The following is an 18675-nucleotide window of genomic DNA, read 5'->3' on the forward strand; positions in this document are numbered from 1 at the left end:
TTAAAAATATCTTACTTTTAAAAATATCATACACAGACCTCCCTTACGTGTGACGGGCTGTTAAATACATTAACTGATCTGTCAAAATACCCTAATATTATCATCTTAAATTACTAAAATACCCATAAATTTTTTATAAAACTGACGTCATATATATATATATATATATATATAGATTTTTTTTTTCAATTCATGTACTTTCCCAGAACTCGCTGGAGAACGAAGAGGTCGAAACTAAATCCATTAACGGCGGTCACGGATTTGCTCGTGAAATCAAAGAACATGCTGTTAGTATTGCTGAATTGAAGGCAAAAATAGCTGGACGGACTACTGACTATAGTTTCGATCTCGGGGCGGGATCCTGTCAACACAGCTTCAGGCTGGTGGAATTTGCGGGCTACTTCGTTTCATAGTGCCCTGTCCTGAAATGCAGAAAGGAGGTTTTTGTTCCTCTACCCAAAGTCTCAGTCGAGAGCGAAGTAGAGATTGTTATGGCAGTCCGTGTTCCTTCGTTCGTGTCTTGTTACGATCTCTCTAGGTAAAATACAGGATTATATACAGAACAATGTATATAATATATATATACACACACACACATATTTATATTTCTAAAAATTAATGTTTCTCCATATATAAAAATTGTGAATCTCCATATCTAAAATACACACATATTTATATTTCTAAAAATTGATGGGTCTCCATAAATAAAAATTGTGAATCTCCATATCTAAAATACACATATTTATATTTCTAAAAATTGATGGGTCTCCATATATAAAAATTGTGAATCTCCACATCTAAAAATTGATGGGTTTCATCTGGATTTGTAGTGCAATAAAAATAGAAGTAACAAAAGTACCAGCCAGAGGCTACACTTTTTCCCCAATCTACCATCCAACAAATCCCAATCTACCATCCGTGAATGAAGATGACGACTCTAGTGCAACCAAAATAGCTCCTTATAGGATATTATGGCGATGATTTGGTGGTGATGGTTAGCTGTACAAGCCTGTTGGTGAAGTTCAACTCAAGGTTCGTATTGAAATTCCTTCAGTGAGCTCTGTGTAATGGTTATATTGGTAGGGATGAAGGATTTTAGTATTTTTTTTTTTTTTTACTTTTTAGGGTTAAAAATGTCTTTGGCTACAAAGAAGGGTAATATGGGAATTTTAACTTATTCCATACATGACATCAGCAGAATCAGTCGTTGACTGACGTTGACTCTAACAGAATGGAGATTCGTGTAGGATATTTTTAAAAGTAAGGGAGGTCCGCGTAATTTCCGAAACAGAAAAGGTGCTGCCTATAATTATGGCAAACCATAGGGGAGGTCAGTGTAAATTACCAAAAAAAAAAAAAAAACCATGGACTATCATGTTTGTTACAGATCACCCCATCTGACGGGCTTTCGATCAAAACTTACAGGCAAAGGACCATGTGGTTGTCATGTGACAAGCAATGTATAATTTAATAACTAAAATGCCCTTATGTGTGGGAAAAGCCTCTAATACCCCTTATTGTAATGATTATTATTACTTAAACACCTTTTCACTATTTGTTACAGCCAAACACTCCTTTAGGCCATTCTGTATATATACGCGCGTGTGTGTTCATCTTCTTCACAGCACATCTTCATGTTCATCTTCTTCACAAGGCATGTACTTCTCCTAAATATTATACCCAAACACCTCATAATCCAGTTTTTCCCAAAAATCCCAAATTTCTGTTATAGTCTCTTCCTGATCAATGTGCTCGAACAATTATTTCCCAAAATTTCGTAACTTATATATATATATAGAGAGAGAGAGAGAGAGATTTCTTCCCCAAAAATCTGTAACATACTTTATACGTATAATATTTTGTAACCCTAAGTGACTGTTAGAGCCCAATTCCACAATTTCATAATTCTTAAACTGTAGAACCCTAGCCCATTTTGACAAAATCCCAAAATTGAATTCCCAAATCAAGACTATATCAAGCACGAAAGGTATACCAGCGACAACAATGAAGAAGGATAGGCACCGGGGTGATTGGGGTTAAAGAAAAGAATATATATCTGTGTGTATGTGTGTATATATGCATGAAGTAGCGGTAAAGATAATGGTAGAAGTTGGTTGGTGGGTTGGGTTTGTGGGGTTAGATCGATTAGGTTACTGTTCGCTATGAATTATTTGAGTTTCTAAAGAGAAGATTTGGTTGGTGGGGTGGGGTGGGGTTGTAATGACCCGAATCCATAGGTCCGAACCGCTAGCCGGGTTGTTACCCGAACCCGAGGTTACCTAAGTTAATGCCGGCAAGTCTAGTGTCAGTACATCACTCTTACATCATAAATATGCCCCATGAAGGCCCTAAGCCACCTCCCAAGACTCAGGAATAGGTGCACCAAAAGAAGAAACAAGAAGCACCAACAGCAGTATTTCGGTCGACCAAAGTGGAGCTTCGGTCGTTCGAAATGGTTCTTATACCGGTCGACTGAAATGGTCATTTCGGTCGGTCAGTTATGACCCCAACAGTAGATGAAGCTACTGGAATGATCGGTCAACCGAAATGCCCATTTTGGTCGACCGAAATCCCCATTTTGGTCGACCGAAATGGCCCTGTAAGCTGCAAAACTTCAGTTGAACTGCAATGAACCTGAGAATGAACAAATGTCTTTTATGGAGCTTTACATTGAAAGAATTCTACCCAAACATATATGAAATTATTGAATGCAACCTCTCAATACCCAAACACATCATGATACATGATTCATTACATGAATTAACATCCATAATCAAGGTACTTGATGTAAAATAAAGTTACAGGCCATGAAACAAGATCAAAATATATAAAAGAACCATGACTTACAATTGTTGTTACAACATTACACAACTACATTCGATTAATCACTAAAGTACAAGTTTCATGGTTCCATACAAAAGATAGCAAAATGATAATCCCAGTCCCGTCTAGATTTATGGTGGATAGTTGTCCGCCACTTTTTTTTTCGATCCTAAAAAATGTTAAATAATAGGGTAAGCTAAACACTTAGTAGGAAGTATCTAAGACACACCTCTTATGACCCCGTGAATCCACGCAAAAGAATAGGTAAAAAGGACATCGGGATCGTACTGTACCGGGGATTCAATCCATAACCACAACGTCAAATATACATATTGTAATGACCCGGTCTTTTTCCTCCTTTTCCATTTTGGTTGATTTTCTTTTTTCGTCTTTTTCCTATTTTGTTTTTTCCTTATTTCGTCTTTTAGTCGTTTTTCATTTTTCCTTACATAACCTCACTTGTTGTGCTCGGATTTGATCCCGATTTGGCATGCATTCATGATATTTGATTTTCATGACATTGGTATTTTTACTTTTCTTGAAAAGCATGCTAGATTATTACTTTTCTTGTAAAGGGCATGAATACATACTTTAATTATTTATAATTTTTGGGGTTTTAGTGTAATTTTGTAAAATAATTATTTTTCATTTTGGGGACCTTTTTGCAATTTATTTTAGAAGATATTTTGAAAAAGGACCATTTTGTAATTTTTGGAAAGTGTGACAAGTGTCACATTCTCATGGAGCCATTTGTTGGCATTTAGGTGAAAAGACTTGGCACCATGACTTCTTGACATTTGGTAGGTGAAGATTCATCCATGTGTTGGCCTTAGATTGGTGCACATGTAACCATTGATTGTTGACAAGTGTGGGTCTAGGATTAAGTCTTGAAAGGGGCATTGGATTAGTGACAAGTGTAGGTTCACCATTTAGTCTTGCATTGTGTGTGTGTGAGAGGTAGTGCAAGAACACATAGTGAGTGGAGGATTTCTAGCCCTTCCACTCACCATTTTTACACTTTACCTTCTTCATTTCATTATCTCTCATGAACCCTAGCAAAGACTCCATTAGAGAAAAGCTTAGTATAGAGCTTTGACTTCACATTTGGCACTCTTCCACTCACCCTAGACTTTTGACCTTAGAAGAGAAAAGATTCCTATCACTCTCCTCTTCAAGAATCCTAACCTTGTTTTCCATTTTGTGCTTGGTAGCTTGGATTATAGAGATTCAATTCTCTATTGAGGTAGGGGTGGTAGTATGTTTGTAATCTAAGTGTTTTATAGTCCTTGTAGTTTAATATATATTGTGTACATACTTTTGATATGATAGTATTGCATATTATAGGAAACCCTCACTTCTTGATTTAGGGTTTATTGATTTAAGCAATTATGATATGTGTAAACCATGTGTAGAAGGATTATATAATTTAGTAGATGCTAAATTCTAGTAAATTCACATGTGGTAGTAATATAGAATTCTAGTAGAATTATTAGTGTTATATGCAATTCTAATTGACTTGAATTGCTATATTTTTGTGATAATAATTCTATGTTCTTATGAATTATAAATTGTGATTAATTTATGAGCCTATCGCTAAATGTTGATAATTAGTAAATAGAACTTGTTATTAAGGCATGACTTGAATTGATAAATTTGTGATATTGTATTGTGCATAATATCATGAGGTGAATTTGTCATTTGGCATGCCATTATAGATTTGGAACCCTAAGACATGGTTTGTAAAATGGTGTTTGGCTCCTATCAAAATGACAGCCTCATCGAGCTCTCCGACTTTGCCTAAGGTGGTACCAACAAATTCCCAAAGGCTAGGCTCTAATCAAGCCCTGAAAGCTTGAAGAAAGGAAAAGAAAAGGAAAATGTAGAGGGAGAGAGATACAGCCGGGGATAGAAATAGAGAGAGAACAATGAGGCTAAGAATGGCCTCTTGGCCACTAAAGGGTTAGTGGTGGGTCCTACCACTAAAATACAAAAATATCTATCCTTTTCTTTTCCATATATATATATATATATATATATATATATATATATGCAATTAATTTCAACCACACAATTTATTTAACTTACAACTAAACAATTATGCACAAAATAAATATGCAAGAAGTGTAATGAACCTGTAACACAACTCCTGTACACAAAGATTCCGGTAGCGGGTCCCACCCGAGATCTTCCGACCCGAAAAAAGAAAAAAATATCGAAATGGCAACCATTGCATTTCCAAGAGTCCTAAACTCAAGGAAATGCCTCAACCAATTCTCAGAAACTCTCGGCACACCCCACGGTGTCCGTCACATAAAACGAGAAAAGACAAAAATGCCCTCGTAAAAACAGAAATTCCAGAAAAAAGAAAAATGGTGAAAAACCAGAACATTACAGGGGTGGGGGTAGTGGGTTTGTATGGCTCAATTGGATTTTTACGGTGTGTGGTGGTGGTGGTTGTGGGTTTATGTGGGGGTTTTGTTTCACGTAAACATAATGGCCGCAAATAAAGGAGGCAGAAGAATCGTGATACCCAGATGAACTCTAATCGCTTTTGCGGCCAGTGAAGAAGATGACGACGAGCACTCAACAGCCAAAGGATTGTTATGGCTCTTAATTTCTTCTTCATCTTTCTCTCATGTTACCCTGTACTCTCTCAATTCTTCATCATCATCTTCCTTCCCCGTTCCATTCGTTTTCATTTTCCTCCCCTGTCTTTTACCTCTCTCGCTCTTCTCTCTCTCTAAAATGTAATGATTGCAATAAAGAGACAAATAGGCTTATCTCTTGTGTGTTGGCACTATTTAATTAGTTCTTGAAATTTTATATTCCAACTCAGTAAGTCAAGTGTATCAAGCTTGAAACTTTGTCGTTTTTTAAAAGGGTAACATGGTCTTTTGATTTTTTCGGTACCATAATATGTTTTAGTGGGGTAAAATGCAACAAAAACATAGTTTAGGGGTTTTTTTGTAGTTTCGGGGGGTTTATTGCATTTTACCCTATTAATTATAATACTTTAAGATTTAATATTAATTATTATGTCCAACACAGTGGAAAGTGAATAAGTTCACTAAAGATCTCAATACTGATTCAAGGTCATTAATTTATGAAAATGCTATACTTCACGAATTTTAATTTAAGATTTTATCTTGAATTAAGTGGCTGCTTAGTTGTCAACTTATTTGGCTGCTTTGTATATTTTAAAAGTAATTTTTTTGATATAGAAAAAATATTAATATAGAAAAGAGAGAAAAAATAGCAAAACTTATGATTATAGAATCCAAACCCTAATATAACTTAATAACTTGAATTCAATCTTGCCTATGTATATTTTCTTTTTGGAGACTCTTTCTATTAAATTTTTAAATAATTAAAATTAAAATTTACAAATTTTTATCATGAATGAGTGATCTCTTTCTGGTTATTAAGAACCTTAATTTACATAATTCATTTAATTTTTTTTTATAATTATATTTTGATTTGGTATTTTCTAATTATGATTAAATTTTAAAGACATACCCAATAAATATATAGAGTTGTTGAAAAACATAGGAGAGTGCATAAGAGAATATATATATATATACACACTTGTATATATATATATTGAAAAAGATTAGTAGAGGAAAATAAATTAAAGATAGAGAGAGAAAACTTAGTGTAATTATTTGTTATTTTCTTTTCCTTCAATTGACAATTCGTTTCGTTATGTTTGCTAAAATAGGAAACACAAATGTATAAAAGACTTCAGTGTAATACGTATTAAATTAGAGGACATTAATGTCTTTTTAACTATCGCCACATAGATTCAAAATCAAATCTCAAATTTTAATTCAAAATGTGTAGCACTGCTCTTAATTTATATTGTTAATGCAAAAATCCTCATGGCCAGAAATGACGGTGTTTACCTACAAAACAATGGAGATTATGTCACCTCGAATGGCACCGGTGGGATGCCGGCTGAAGACCCTCCGACGATCAAGTTAATGGTTGGAATCGTATGACAAAAAAGCCATTCTGTATTAAATGGTCATGAGTTTTTCTCATACCTTATTTAATGACTCTCTACCATATTTAAGGTTGCCTCCAGATCCAGTGTAACGACCCACTCTACCACATGGTATGATATTGTCTGCTTTGAGCCTGAGCCTGCACGGTTTTGCTCTTGGGCTTCACCCCAAAAGGCCTCATACCAATTGGAGATGACACACTTACATATAAGCACTTCACCTTTCCTCTACCCAGGCGATGTGGGACTGTGTACCCGTAGCTCGCCAGTGTGGTAGCTTGACAGTGTTTCTCGCACCCGCCCACGGCACACCCGCCTACAAGGTCATCACAATCCACCCCTCTTGGAGGCCCGACGTCCTCGTCGGCACACTTCCGGCTGGGTCAGGCTCTGATACCATTTGTAACGACCCACTTCATCACATGGTATGATATTGTCTGCTTTGGGCCTGAGCCCGCACGGTTTTGCTTTTGGGCTTTACCCCAAAAGGCCTCATCGCCTGGGTAGAGGAAAGGTGAAGTGCTTATATGTAAGTGTGTCACCTCCAATTGGTATGAGGCCTCTTGGGGTAAAGCCCAAGAGCAAAACCGTGCGGGCTTAGGCCCAAAACGAACAATATCATACCATGTGATGAAATGGGTCGTTACAAATGGTATCAGTTCGATAAACTCCAGCGAATCAAAAAAGAAGAAGTCTACAAAACTTCTCGATTTGCCATCTTTTCTAAACGAATTTTAGAACAATTTAGTGGCAATACAACAATTGACTATACAGCAAATGGTCAATGTGGTTTTAATATCCTCAGCAAGGATAAAATCGATCGATGGAAAAAACAAAATCCTCTCGCTCGTTACATCCATATCGGCCTTGTACAGATCAAGATTACCTCACTGTTTTGACGCGGAACAGATCAACCTGTAATAGCCCTCCTTATGGATAACCGTTTTCATAAACCCGTTGATGCACTAATTGGCGGAGTTCAATCCAATTTAGTTAACAATCTCATTTGGTTCAAAATCAAACCAAATTATTTCATTTCACTGTCAGACCCAAACATCGAAAAGGTCCTCCAAGTGAAACTCCAGTTGTCTAAACTACAAATGGATTACGATTCCCCTAGCCTTGGAATCCAGTGGAAAGTCCTCTATGAACTCACTAGAGAACCCGAAACTGCCACTGTTCCTACACTTGACTCTAAACTAGTCACTCTGTTTGAACCTAGACCATTCGATACCATAATTGAGCCTAAACTACTCAATTGGACTGATCTAGAGATCCCTAAAACTTGGCTATTTGATAACATCAATTCAGTACCCAAGTTACGAATCACTGAACCCACAGTGGCTACAATTCATGCCTCCGGCTCTAATCTTTATGTTACCAATAAAGCAAAGCCACCACAACTACAGCGTTCCGCATCTGAACGAAACCCTGGGTGGGAGCGAATCCTTCCCCCTCGCAAATCTTTTGAGGTACCTCCTCGACGTCGTTTTACATGGACCGAAAAAGGAAAAGCTCCTATCGATCCTCAAGATGCCCCCTTTTTGCCTGGATCTACACATAAAATGCATTCTGCAAAATTCTTTCATTTCCGAACTGGAAAAGATGAAATTTTGATTGCTCCTTCGCAAGGCAAAAAACGAAAATACACCTATGTTAATGGCATCCTCAATTTCAAAGGATATAAACCATATGGCCTTTGTGTGCTAATCGACACCGGAGCAACTACCAGTTGTTGCAGATATAATGCTCTGCCATCCGAAAAATGGCAACAAATGAAGCATCCTATCGGAGTTCAAGGTATTGACGCCGAAGCACCCTTAAACGTAATCCAGTTTAAGGCCAAAGATGTAGCTATCTGGCTTAATGATAAAAAATTCATTATTCCAAAAATCCTGTGTTTTCCATATATGCACGGCGATTTCATTCTAGGATGTAACTTCATCTATAGTTATCTTCCTCTACAGTTAAACGAAAAAACAATTTCGTTAACACTAAAAGATCAAACAGTTGTTGAAATTCCTATACAGGAAAATTTAGCCTCCGTTTGTAACGAAAAATTCTCTCCACCCAAAAGAGAATCTGAGGCCTTAGTGCTCCAAGACACTCATTGGCTCTACAACTCTCTTCGACAAAACTTCTCTGAAAATCCACTCACCCTGTGGAAACGAAGTCCTCGTTTTTGTCGTCTTCAACTAAAAAACCAAAATGTAGTCATTCGTGTTAAACCCATGATCTACCTCCGCCGTGACATTGATGAATTCGATGCCCAACTTCAAGATCTCCTTGAGAAAAAACTCATTGAGCGTACTCGCAGTCCACATAGCAGCCCAGCTTTTATGGTTAGAAACCATAGTGAAGTTAAGCGTGGAAAAGCCCGTATGGTCATCAACTATAAAAGGCTTAATGAACATCTCGTCTTTGATGGATATTTTATTCCTCGTAAAGATGTTCTTATTAATCAAACTAGAGGTTCAAAAATCTTTAGTAAGTTTGACTGTAAAGCTGGTTTCTGGCAGATTAAACTACGCAAGAAATCTAAACCCTTAACAGCTTTCAGCACACCTCACGGCCATTACCAATGGACCGTTATGCCTTTTGGTCTTAACACAGCACCCCAGATTTACCAACGCTGGATGGATTCAATCTTTAATGACCTTAAAGATTTTGTTGTTGTTTATATTGATGATATTTTAGTTTTCTCTAAAACTAGAGAAGAGCATAAACAGCATCTAATCTGCCTTTCAGAAAAACTGAAAAAGTATGGAATCATTCTATCTCCAACCAAGATCGATGTTGAACAAGAATCCATTGATTTTCTCGGATTAGTTTTAACCCACAAAGGGATAAAACTACAGGATCATATAATCATAAAGATCCGTGACTTCCCAGACATCCTTCAAGATAAAAAGCAGCTCCAAAGCTTTTTAGGAATCTTGAATTATGGCCGTTCTTTTATTAAAGGTTTAGCTCAAAAAGAACTTCCTTTATTAAAGAAACTACAAAAGAATACTCCTTTTGACTGGACTGATAATGACACTACCATTATCAAACAGATCAAAGCAGATCTGGTACAGATCCCTGAAGTTTATTTTCCCCAACCTGGCGATAAACTTATTCTTGAAACAGATGCTTCTGAACTCTGTTGGGGCTGTGTCTTAAAAGCCATTCCTCAAGAAAAGTGGACTGATGATACCCCATCATCTCCCATGATTCGAGCTCGCAAAGCTCCTATCTCCAAGCGTCTTCAAAAAGAAGAGCTCATTTGTGGATATAATTCTGGAAAATTTAAACCCAATGAACAGAATTATATTATTTATGAAAAAGAACTTCTGGCTATAAAGTTAGCAATTAAAAGATTCCATATATATCTTGCTCCAGAAGATTTTATTATTAGAACAGACAACCAAGCTGTTAAAGATTTTCTAATCAATAAAAGAAATTGCTTAGATGGTCGCCGCTTAAAATGGTATAATGTAATTGCTCAATATTCTTTTGCTATTGAACATATCAAAGGAACTAACAATTTTCTTGCAGATTTCTTAAGCAGACCTACGGAAGTATCTAACAAAGATATTTCTTCTCTCCTTCTAACAGATGGATGAGTATCCTAAGCCTACACCTGATAAAGAAGGTTGGATCACTGTTGCTAAAAAGGCAACCTCCAAGCCATCTCCATCACAGCCACAAAAATGGTTCGTGGTTTTTGCAGGTCATCAGCCTGGGATCTATGAGAACTGGAACGACTGTCACAAACAGCTCCGCTCCTTCAATGGTTCTTGCTTTAAAGCTTACGACACACTTATAGAAGCCCAAACAGTTTTCTATAATGTGGGCCAAGCCTCAAACAAAATGTTTTCAAAAAACCCAGACATTTTAGAAATTAACAATTTCTATGATCCTGGTCTTCCAAACAATTTGTACAACGAACTCAATACTGTTTGGAAAGCACATAAACTTGGTGCTAATAAAAAATTCAGACAACATCTGAGTTCTCTTGCTGCTCTCATGGCTGAACAAACAGCTATGACGACTGAGCTTAAACAGCTCTGCATACAAAGCTGTCTTTCTATCGACTGGGAAAAAGATTTTTCTCTCAATCAAATAAATTGTTTTCTTAAACTTGCCCAGTTAATAGGAGAACAGGAGTTTCCTGCTAATACGTTTGCCAAAATCAACCGTATTTGTCTCTTGGAAAAAGCCAGAGAAATCTTGCCTACAGATGTTTTTCGATTTATTTACCGACAAATTGAAAATCATTATGCTATAATAAAAACTTATTATACCACATATCACGAAGATATCAATACCTTTGATACTCTTTTAAATGGTAAAAAAGTTCTTAAACTGGACTTCTTTATCATCCCCGGTCTTGAATGGTCTATGGATCCGGTTGATTGGGGAATAGTTAATAAACTTACTTTTTCCTCTCATGATTCTTATCAGAATTTTCCAGCCATGATAAGATCTATGATTTATAAAATCAGTCAACACTGGCTTTACAGTCGTCACCTGACTTTCTGGATTTCCAGTTCAATCGGAAGTTTCGAAAAAACTCGTTTCTTCCAACCCTATCAGATCTGGTTTCTCAAATTCACCGGCACCGATGACGATGATTATGAGCATCCTAAACTGATCAATTCTGAGGAACTTGCTGCCAGTCTCGATCCTTATTATTTTGAAATTCACAGTTTCTTACATCTACAAGATACTGCCAGACGAGTTCTTGATGGATCATATTACCACCAGGAACCCATTTTCTATTGTTGTGATGGACGCAGACTCTTCATCACAACCATCCGTTGTTATTATACGGACGTTGCAGAAGGCGAACGTTATATTCAGACAGCTATGGAGTTTCTAAAAGATATTGTACGTCTTACTCCATTAGACATCCCCTCTCGACATACTATTCATCAACAGTGAAAGTTGCCGACACACTTTAGCAAACAGTAAAAAGAAATCCATCCAGCGTTGGTAAATCTGGGGTGCTGTGTTAAGACCAAAAGGCATAACGGTCCATTGGTAATGGCCGTGAGGTGAAATTTAAACCCAATGAACAGAATTATATTATTTATGAAAAAGAACTTCTGGCTATAAAGTTAGCAATTAAAAGATTCCATATATATCTTGCTCCAGAAGATTTTATTATTAGAACAGACAACCAAGCTGTGATGAGAAAATATATGTCTTTTCCGAAAAATCTGATTCTTCCGAAGAATTAGATGAAACTATTGAAGCTGACCCTCTTCCAGTCTCTTCCTCTTCTTCAGATACAAATATCGAAGAAGCCCCAAAACCTCTTAAAGGAAAAGCCAAGAAACGTCCTTCCGATACGATTCTAGACGAATCCTTCTATGGAGATTTTCCTACAGAAGATTTTCTGCCTGCCGAAGAAGTTTCTGGTTCCGGTCAAAAAACCGACGAAGAAAAATCTAAACCAGCTACTGAACCCAAAATTTATACTTCTTCGTATAAATACGACTTTTCTACAGTCCCCTCTACGGTCCCCACCTGGACACGTAAAGATGACCTCAATAAGTTTCCCATTTCACAAAATGGAACTTATCTTGATCTTACTCACGTTCCCTATAAGGATCATTTGAAGACAATAGACGAATGGGCTCAGTCGTTAGCCATTCTAGTCAATAACTACAAAGGCACTTGGGAACGACCCCGTTTCCTTGACTATATTTCTGCCACCCTTCAAGGTGATGCTCTTGACTGGTTACGCCAATGGGATCAAACTCCTCAAGGTAAACAGCAAAAAGATGCCCTGTTAAATAACTTCGATAAAATCGATGGTGTTTTACGCGGTTTCGTTAAAATTCTTAAAGAAGAATTGGTTGGCCATACCGGTGAGCAACTCCTCACTGATGATGCAACCTGTGCTCTTTCGAAAATCGAATTATGCAACATTTGCCAATTCCCTGAGTACGTAAAGTTATTTACCAAATACTTTCGTCGACTTCCACCAAATGCGATAGAACATTGGTTACCCCAGTTCTTTCACAAACTTCCAAATCCTTGGGATGAACTGGCCGCAAAAGGCTATCCCGATTTCCTCGTTCGTATCCAAAAGAACGATAATATCGGTTTCCGAACCAATTTTGTCTATCGTCTCATTAACGAAAAGTGTCTTGAGACTAAAGCCAAAAAACAGGTTAAAAACCAGATCAATGGCACAGCTGAAGGACAACGCTGTTGCGATAAGATTCTCCAGGAAACCTGGAAAATTGGTTGTGCTCCCTACCGAGCAACTTCCTCAAAACGACCTAAACGAAAAAATTTCCGTTGGAAGAAATGGAAAGGTCGCAAGCCTAAAGCATCTAAAAAATACGTCACCCAGACTTCTCCTCCTTCAAAGCCTGCTAAAGGTCGCAAAAAAGGTTCCAAAAAATCCTCCAAAGCACTTGAAACGAAAAAAGATTGCAAATGTTATATTTGCAATGAAGCTGGTCACTATGCCACAAATTGCCCTCAAAAGGGTAAGAAGGCCTCCAAAATGGTTAAACGTTTACAAACCGATAACCTTTGTGTTGCCTATGGTAGCGATATCACCGATCCCTCTACCATTCTTTACGAACTCTCCAGTAGTATGTACTCTAGCGACGCCTCAAGTACATCCCAAATATCTACTGATGAGGAATCAGATATTGAAAGTATTCAGACAACATCTGAGTTCTCTTGCTGCTCTCATGGCTGAACAAACAGCTATGACGACTGAGCTTAAACAGCTCTGCATACAAAGCTGTCTTTCTATCGACTGGGAAAAAGATTTTTCTCTCAATCAAATAAATTGTTTTCTTAAACTTGCCCAGTTAATAGGAGAACAGGAGTTTCCTGCTAATACGTTTGCCAAAATCAACCGTATTTGTCTCTTGGAAAAAGCCAGAGAAATCTTGCCTACAGATGTTTTTCGATTTATTTACCGACAAATTGAAAATCATTATGCTATAATAAAAACTTATTATACCACATATCACGAAGATATCAATACCTTTGATACTCTTTATAATGGTAAAAAAGTTCTTAAACTGGACTTCTTTATCATCCCCGGTCTTGAATGGTCTATGGATCCGGTTGATTGGGGAATACAGTCCTCCCTCACTTGATGAATATGAACTCCATAATCTCATCAATGCCATGGAAGGATAACAGGCACTCTTCTCTGCTCGACTGCAACCTTACCCAGCACACGACAGAAGAATGTCTTGTCTACTTTACTAAAAGAAAAAGTAGCCGAAAGATGCCGACATACTATTCATCAACAGTGAAAGTTGCCGACACACTTTAGCAAACAGTAAAAAGAAAGATTCTCTCTTATCTTCTTTTGAACTGTTTATCTTTTGTAATGCCTATTTAACCCGAAACCTTAGAATGGTTTTGGCATCTGTTTTTCAATATCTCTTTTCCTCTCTTGTTTTGAGGATTCTTCATGTAAAGTTTCTGTTTGTAAAAAATTTTCCGCATCTTTGTAATTGGTATCAGAGCCTACCTCGAATCTGGACCACTGTAAGTTTCTGTAATAAAGTTTTCAGTTTACGTTTGTGTTTATGATATCTCTTTGATGTTTGTTTACTGTTAAAAGCCCAGATTATCCTGTCTTTGCTTATATGTCAATGTCTGTATGACTTTTGTGACCTTGTTAAGCTACTTACAGGACTTTTGGTTTTAGGCACCAGGACAGTTTATCCAACATCATAGATTCTATCACTATGGCACACACTACATCTGTTAACTGTATCAGAAACCTTGCTGGTCAAGATACGACTACCGAAAACTATCGTCATATAGCCCACTTTAACACTACTGAACCTGTATCGTTCCCCCACGTCGGAGCAGGACTTAACTTTCTTGTCGACATGGTTACTGACTGGAAAATCGACTTCCAGCATAATTTAGAGGCAACCAATACACATATGGCTTCCTCTTTTGATGATGTCCAACAAGGCTTACTCTCCTTGAATGACAAACTTGAAACTCTTACCCAGATTTTCACTCTTTCTACTCCTCCTGATATAGCCCTTCAGGACCAACTAAATCAAATGAAGATCGATTTAGCTAAACTGCAAAAGATTAAAATATCTGATTTATATCCACCAGATCCACCCGATCCTCCATCTAAGAATTCGGATCCTTCTGCAGATACTATTCCAACATCTACAGACCAACCCTCTGTTAAAAAACCAATCCGTTATAAAGTCAAACCTTTGTTTTACGGCCATGAAGATACTGTTGAAGATATTAAAGTATTCTCAACTCCCTCCTCATCGTCTTATCGCCGAGATGATTATGACAGCATCATAGATCAGCTCAACTGCTTGCAAGCTTTATACGTCAATCCCCAACTCACGTTTGACGAAAGCGCTCATATAATCACTCGTATAAGACAGATCTCTTTACAAAATGAGAATCTACTTACGCATTTTGGTTACACCCCAAATGAGACCTCCAGTTCTTCAGATGAAGAAAACACTTCTGATGATGAGAAAATATATGTCTTTTCCGAAAAATCTGATTCTTCCGAAGAATTAGATGAAACTATTGAAGCTGACCCTCTTCCAGTCTCTTCCTCTTCTTCAGATACAAATATCGAAGAAGCCCCAAAACCTCTTAAAGGAAAAGCCAAGAAACGTCCTTCCGATACGATTCTAGACGAATCCTTCTATGGAGATTTTCCTACAGAAGATTTTCTGCCTGCCGAAGAAGTTTCTGGTTCCGGTCAAAAAACCGACGAAGAAAAATCTAAACCAGCTACTGAACCCAAAATTTATACTTCTTCGTATAAATACGACTTTTCTACAGTCCCCTCTACGGTCCCCACCTGGACACGTAAAGATGACCTCAATAAGTTTCCCATTTCACAAAATGGAACTTATCTTGATCTTACTCACGTTCCCTATAAGGATCATTTGAAGACAATAGACGAATGGGCTCAGTCGTTAGCCATTCTAGTCAATAACTACAAAGGCACTTGGGAACGACCCCGTTTCCTTGACTATATTTCTGCCACCCTTCAAGGTGATGCTCTTGACTGGTTACGCCAATGGGATCAAACTCCTCAAGGTAAACAGCAAACAGATGCCCTGTTAAATAACTTCGATAAAATCGATGGTGTTTTACGTGGTTTCGTTAAAATTCTTAAAGAAGAATTGGTTGGCCATACCGGTGAGCAACTCCTCACTGATGATGCAACCTGTGCTCTTTCGAAAATCGAATTATGCAACATTTGCCAATTCCCTGAGTACGTAAAGTTATTTACCAAATACTTTCGTCGACTTCCACCAAATGCGATAGAACATTGGTTACCCCAGTTCTTTCACAAACTTCCAAATCCTTGGGATGAACTGGCCGCAAAAGGCTATCCCGATTTCCTCGTTCGTATCCAAAAGAACGATAATATCGGTTTCCGAACCAATTTTGTCTATCGTCTCATTAACGAAAAGTGTCTTGAGACTAAAGCCAAAAAACAGGTTAAAAACCAGATCAATGGCACAGCTGAAGGACAACGCTGTTGCGATAAGATTCTCCAGGAAACCTGGAAAATTGGTTGTGCTCCCTACCGAGCAACTTCCTCAAAACGACCTAAACGAAAAAATTTCCGTTGGAAGAAATGGAAAGGTCGCAAGCCTAAAGCATCTAAAAAATACGTCACCCAGACTTCTCCTCCTTCAAAGCCTGCTAAAGGTCGCAAAAAAGGTTCCAAAAAATCCTCCAAAGCACTTGAAACGAAAAAAGATTGCAAATGTTATATTTGCAATGAAGCTGGTCACTATGCCACAAATTGCCCTCAAAAGGGTAAGAAGGCCTCCAAAATGGTTAAACGTTTACAAACCGATAACCTTTGTGTTGCCTATGGTAGCGATATCACCGATCCCTCTACCATTCTTTACGAACTCTCCAGTAGTATGTACTCTAGCGACGCCTCAAGTACATCCCAAATATCTACTGATGAGGAATCAGATATTGAAAGTATTCAGACAACATCTGAGTTCTCTTGCTGCTCTCATGGCTGAACAAACAGCTATGACGACTGAGCTTAAACAGCTCTGCATACAAAGCTGTCTTTCTATCGACTGGGAAAAAGATTTTTCTCTCAATCAAATAAATTGTTTTCTTAAACTTGCCCAGTTAATAGGAGAACAGGAGTTTCCTGCTAATACGTTTGCCAAAATCAACCGTATTTGTCTCTTGGAAAAAGCCAGAGAAATCTTGCCTACAGATGTTTTTCGATTTATTTACCGACAAATTGAAAATCATTATGCTATAATAAAAACTTATTATACCACATATCACGAAGATATCAATACCTTTGATACTCTTTATAATGGTAAAAAAGTTCTTAAACTGGACTTCTTTATCATCCCCGGTCTTGAATGGTCTATGGATCCGGTTGATTGGGGAATACAGTCCTCCCTCACTTGATGAATATGAACTCCATAATCTCATCAATGCCATGGAAGGATAACAGGCACTCTTCTCTGCTCGACTGCAACCTTACCCAGCACACGACAGAAGAATGTCTTGTCTACTTTACTAAAAGAAAAAGTAGCCGAAAGATGCCGACATACTATTCATCAACAGTGAAAGTTGCCGACACACTTTAGCAAACAGTAAAAAGAAAGATTCTCTCTTATCTTCTTTTGAACTGTTTATCTTTTGTAATGCCTATTTAACCCGAAACCTTAGAATGGTTTTGGCATCTGTTTTTCAATATCTCTTTTCCTCTCTTGTTTTGAGGATTCTTCATGTAAAGTTTCTGTTTGTAAAAAATTTTCCGCATCTTTGTAATTGGTATCAGAGCCTACCTCGAATCTGGACCACTGTAAGTTTCTGTAATAAAGTTTTCAGTTTACGTTTGTGTTTATGATATCTCTTTGATGTTTGTTTACTGTTAAAAGCCCAGATTATCCTGTCTTTGCTTATATGTCAATGTCTGTATGACTTTTGTGACCTTGTTAAGCTACTTACAGGACTTTTGGTTTTAGGCACCAGGACAGTTTATCCAACATCATAGATTCTATCACTATGGCACACACTACATCTGTTAACTGTATCAGAAACCTTGCTGGTCAAGATACGACTACCGAAAACTATCGTCATATAGCCCACTTTAACACTACTGAACCTGTATCGTTCCCCCACGTCGGAGCAGGACTTAACTTTCTTGTCGACATGGTTACTGACTGGAAAATCGACTTCCAGCATAATTTAGAGGCAACCAATACACATATGGCTTCCTCTTTTGATGATGTCCAACAAGGCTTACTCTCCTTGAATGACAAACTTGAAACTCTTACCCAGATTTTCACTCTTTCTGCTCCTCCTGATATAGCCCTTCAGGACCAACTAAATCAAATGAAGATCGATTTAGCTAAACTGCAAAAGATTAAAATATCTGATTTATATCCACCAGATCCACCCGATCCTCCATCTAAGAATTCGGATCCTTCTGCAGATACTATTCCAACATCTACAGACCAACCCTCTGTTAAAAAACCAATCCGTTATAAAGTCAAACCTTTGTTTTACGGCCATGAAGATACTGTTGAAGATATTAAAGTATTCTCAACTCCCTCCTCATCGTCTTATCGCCGAGATGATTATGACAGCATCATAGATCAGCTCAACTGCTTGCAAGCTTTATACGTCAATCCCCAACTCACGTTTGACGAAAGCGCTCATATAATCACTCGTATAAGACAGATCTCTTTACAAAATGAGAATCTACTTACGCATTTTGGTTACACCCCAAATGAGACCTCCAGTTCTTCAGATGAAGAAAACACTTCTGATGATGAGAAAATATATGTCTTTTCCGAAAAATCTGATTCTTCCGAAGAATT

The sequence above is a fragment of the Cornus florida genome, unplaced genomic scaffold, assembly GCF_030987335.1.
Source record: "Cornus florida cultivar Cherokee Brave unplaced genomic scaffold, ASM3098733v1 CherokeeBrave_3.0.0_Hap2_Chr02, whole genome shotgun sequence".
NCBI classification, from domain to species: Eukaryota; Viridiplantae; Streptophyta; class Magnoliopsida; order Cornales; family Cornaceae; genus Cornus; species Cornus florida.